Genomic DNA, 5,016 nt, shown 5'->3' on the forward strand with positions numbered 1-5,016 from the left:
AGAAACTTTGTCGAAGACGTCAATTTTCTATCTCTTACGTGGACGAAGTTATAGGGTGAAAATGGAGCACTAACGCTAGTACACCCTTAAAAACCTTTTTTGCCATAACTTTTTAATTTGAACTACGTAGTTTATGAACAGCCCCTTACCAGGTTTATCTTTGTCATTTACGAAAAAAAAAAAAAAAGGATGAGCATCAAGTCTATCGATGACTACCCCATAAAAAATTAAACATACAGGGAATTTAACTGTCGACCGGCGAAATCGGGAGTATACAAAAAAAAGGCCTATTATTCAACCGACAACGTCGGGATTAGTACACTAGTTATTTTCGTCAAAAGATTCGATAATGTATTAAATCGGATGCCGCCGGGACCGGCCATAGATTTTATCTATTATAAAATCTGGCAATTGTATTTTTTATCGAATATTATTTAAGAGTATGTAATGAATAATGATATACAGGCGAAGTCGGTTTACGTAGTAATTATAAAATACTGGCAGTGAAACTAAGTGAGTGCAACTGTATTTTCAAATTCCAATACAACCTGTTAAGTCAGTATTAATATTTTTTTTTTAATCATACAATGGCTAGCAGGTGGAGCACTTGGCGTAACAAGAAAAAAAGCTGATAAACACAAAGAAAACGATAAGTCATATCACCAATACCTAGAAGAAAAGGACATGGAAAGTGATTCCGATGATGATCTGCAGAACTCAATGTTGCATGAACTGAAGGATGGAATTGAAAGCAGTTTTTAAGGAAATGGAGAGGCCTCGATTGAGACACGGCAAAAGGATGGAATAGTGATTATATGTGGTATCCTAGTAATGTAGACGGTGATCATATAATAAACATATCTAGCGTTGAGTATCATAAGGGCCTAAATGCGATCATCGGTTGGCTTCAGTCTTCCAATGCAAATAAGACCTGGGGTCTTAAAAGAGAAGCCCACTTATTTCCATCCACCAACTAAACCAGGTCTTATAAGTGAAGCTGGTCCTGGTCTTATAAGTGAAGTGGGTCCTTTGATTGACTTACAGATTTTCTGAATCTTGGTTCGGTACATGATATAAGACCCCATTTCTATCCACACATAAGACCATAAAATTGATGCAAATATCCAATAAGTGGGGAGGTCTTCGTTGCGTTGAAACAATTTTCGGTGCATTTGCTGTTGCTTTTGATAGCCAACAGAACCTTTTACGATACTGTATTGAACATTTTCAGTAAAAAGGGTACTATTTACTCATGCACAGAAAAAAATGCAGGGCTAAAAGCCACACGCTAAAACGCGTGTCAAAATGGTTAAATTTTCATTCATTAATTGGGACTTTCATGTCACCGTGCGCAATGGTGAAAATTCTTATAAGACCTGTCCTGTCCCAAAAATTGTTCACTCAACCGTTTTTGGTATGTCAAGCTGTGCTGACTTTCATTTTGCTTGATGAGTTATTTATTATTGTTCAGTAACAATGAGCGACTCAAATTCTTTGTGAAGATTTTTGGAGAAGGAATTCGATCGTACCAATGCTCGGTATGACAGAGGTAATTATAGTTATTCACTTTATTGTGCTACGGCACACTAAGTAGTAATTTGTTTTTATTTGTATTTCTTTAGTTCTCGACTACTTTTTCGAAGGGACGTATCAGCTTTTGTAAACTATGCATTTGATCGTCGATTTGGCGTAACTGGTAGTTCACCCACGCATTCTAACAGTACCATCAGATAGGAGAAAAATTCCCCTACCTGATAGAGGTGTTAGTATGCGTGAGCGAGCTACCAGTTACGCCAAATCGACGATCAAATGCATTGTCTACACTTTTGTAAACAATGCATTTGATCATCGATACGTCCCTTCGAAAAAGTAGTCGAGAGTTGAACAATAACAACGTGATACGTTGGCTCATTAACGAGCGACACGGGAACTGCAAGCAGAATGCAATAACCGGCTCCAACTCATCCAAGAGCACATGACGCCACCAAGAAAACGGACGTTTCCGGTGAAAACCATCGATAATGTACAAGCTGTACAAGTTGTTGTTGGCGAAATAGAACAGGAAATAATATATGCTTTAAGCAGTGTCAGCCAGGATGAATGGCTCATGTCTGACCGGTTGTTTGCCATTTTCACACCGCAGATGAAATTCACCATTTGAATTTCATCAAACATATACTAAGTAAGTTGATTCAGTTTGTTGATTTCATATTTGTTAACGGTGTTTGTATTTTTCATCAGAATAGATAACATCACATTGACCACGTACAAACAAAGGAAGAGCATATTCACAACGGCAAAGAGAAGCGAAGAAATCTGTGGCCAAGGAAAATTCCCTTTCCATAGCTCCACCTTCCAGAGCTGTAGAGCTCTTTGGGAAACCATCAGGTGCGAAGAAAATGAGAAAGGAGGAAACGCGTGCTGTGAAAATGATCGGATTCAGTGGTTCAGGGTTCGGAGGAATCTGAGGATGACATCGAGGAAGACGTTGAATCCCTAGCCTATACTCCGCTGAAATCGTCGTAAACTGTTGTATTTTCTTGGATTTTTCTCTCTAAATAATAAATAAATCTTTCAAAACCAATTGTGAATAATGATTATTTGATGAATGATTTCTTCTTCTGTACCATCTAGTAAACGCTCACTTTATATCAATAATTGTGTCTAGCAATACATTCTTCAATTGTATCTGTCGATTTAAATAGTATGTTGTCATCTAAGAAACAATTTAATTGCCCGATTAATTAGTGTATTTCATCTGGTTTATCAGTTTCATATGCCTATTTAACAGTTGACTTAATTTTGTCCATCGTACAAACAAATGAATGAACCGATTAACCATTCTTTTTTGTTTGATTTCATCAATTTCGTATGCTGATTTATTTTTCGACTTAATCTGTTACCATCGTAGAAACAATTTAGCAAACTGATCAACCAACCAGTATATTTCGTCTGGTTTCATAGAAACCCTGCTACAACTCTGTCATCCTACTAATATTTCGATTTGGTCGCTTCTGGTTGACTGATTTCCTATGTTTTCGACTACCGATTTCGTGTGACGCGTTGGCAACCTCCCCTTAAGCAGTTCCATAAGAGTCGATGTAACAATTTATAAATACGTCGGTTTCATAGTCGGTCGATCTTACCGACGTGAACTGATTTAGTCGAAGGGAAAATCGGGAGGATTTTTTATTGGGTAGGTGAAAAATAATGTTGTCAATATCGTGCGAAAGTCTGTCGAAGACAATGACAAATCTCAGCACTGATCTCAACTCATTCATCGCGGGTACTATCGCGCTCCGAAATAACCCTACATTTACTTTTTTCGCACATAACAAACATTTATACGAATCCTACATCGACTTCAATCACAACACTAACCCTGGGACGAGACTTGACAATCGGGTACACTGAACGAAAACACCCGCAATACTTCGAATGATTATTGTATTGTTCGAGCCCTTTAACAATATGCACTCAAAAAATATTCAAATCTAAATAGTATAAAAGCTACGCTAAATCGCAACTCTCCCGACCGACGCATAGCTAGGTATAAAGAGAGAGAATACGAACTTAGTATAAAAATCGATTATACATCCAATGTATAATGTGCAAGTATGCGAATGATGTTTAATGGGGCTCTATTTGGCAAATCTATTATTGCTGTACTTTCGATTGTCTTGGATTTGTTATTGAATTGTAAGCAATTGTTAAATGCTCATCAGTTTTATTTTTAACATAAGTTACATTAAATTAAGTTACAAATAAATTACATCATCTAAATTGAAAACCGCTTGATGCTTTCCGCCGTATTAACTCCAGCGCCAACTTTTGCTAATCGACGAGGTTCTCATACTCCGTCCGTCCACTGAAAAGCCAAAAATCACTATCATACATAATCCTCCTGTCCTGTAACCTGGATTTGATACGCACACTGCAGTTCTGTTACTTTTACGATCCAGATTTCTTTGAGCTGCAACCGGCCGTTCGAGACACGACCATATAGTCCGGCGTTCCCTTTTTTATGTACCGTAAAGGAGTTCGTTGCGTAGGCACACGATGTATCGTCCTTCTCAAAGTGACCGATGTTCTGTATCAAGAACCAGAATGCGGTAAGCAGACGTCCTTGATGATGTCTTTTACATCTTCTACCCTGGAAATGGGAAGTTGGAGAGGGGAATAATTTCATTCGTGTGATGAGCATGATGGAAGCATTTAATTCACTACAACTTCAAAACTGCAAGTTATTCACCCATAGGTATTCTCGTTAAGGAATACCACAGGACGTGCCATGAACGAAGTAATGCATATGTTAAATTTAACAGTAATATTAACTTACCTGCAATTATTCGCGCGAACCACGAGTGAGTTGTGCCGCAGCACATTTGCACCATACTTATGTACAACCTCTATTGCATCTGGGAAGTAATCTTTGCAATTGTTCATCTTCTGCTTATCACCAGACAGTACCAGCCCGCGGTTCAGTTCAAATGTTTGAACAAGTGCATATTGAACAGGTTCATCGAATCAAAATTGTTGCGCATGAAATCTGCAGTAATTGGATTGTGGTTCTGGAACGAATAGTCAAGCATATCTGGAACAAGTCATAGCTATAAATTTCCCAGCACAGTTGTTGGGATTTCGACTCGGATTTCGATGTTATCGATGCGATTAAAAGAGTTCACAACAAAACCGGAGTCCTTTTTCAGCTCACATCCGGCTTTTCACTTATGGTTTTTCGGAACTTACATCAGTAAGATGTTGATATTCTGTTGTTAAATATTTGAACTCTTGTCAAAGACTAAATCAACGGTTATCAAATTTCTTGCTGTTATTCGGACTTAGTATAATTTTAAAATAAATTTTAATCAAATCAATGTATAAACATTGTTAAAACATTAAATGATTAAATTTAAAACTTTCTTTGTTTACTAATATTTTTGAGTATGCATTCGAATTTCGGATAATTTTCTTATGGTTGAATTCGTCGTCAAATGATGAACATCCATATGACTG

The sequence above is a fragment of the Ochlerotatus camptorhynchus genome, unplaced genomic scaffold (assembly GCF_037179485.1).
Source record: "Ochlerotatus camptorhynchus isolate MF236.1 unplaced genomic scaffold, CSIRO-AGI_Acam_v1.1 ptg000085l, whole genome shotgun sequence".
In the NCBI taxonomy this organism is placed as follows: domain Eukaryota; kingdom Metazoa; phylum Arthropoda; class Insecta; order Diptera; family Culicidae; genus Ochlerotatus; species Ochlerotatus camptorhynchus.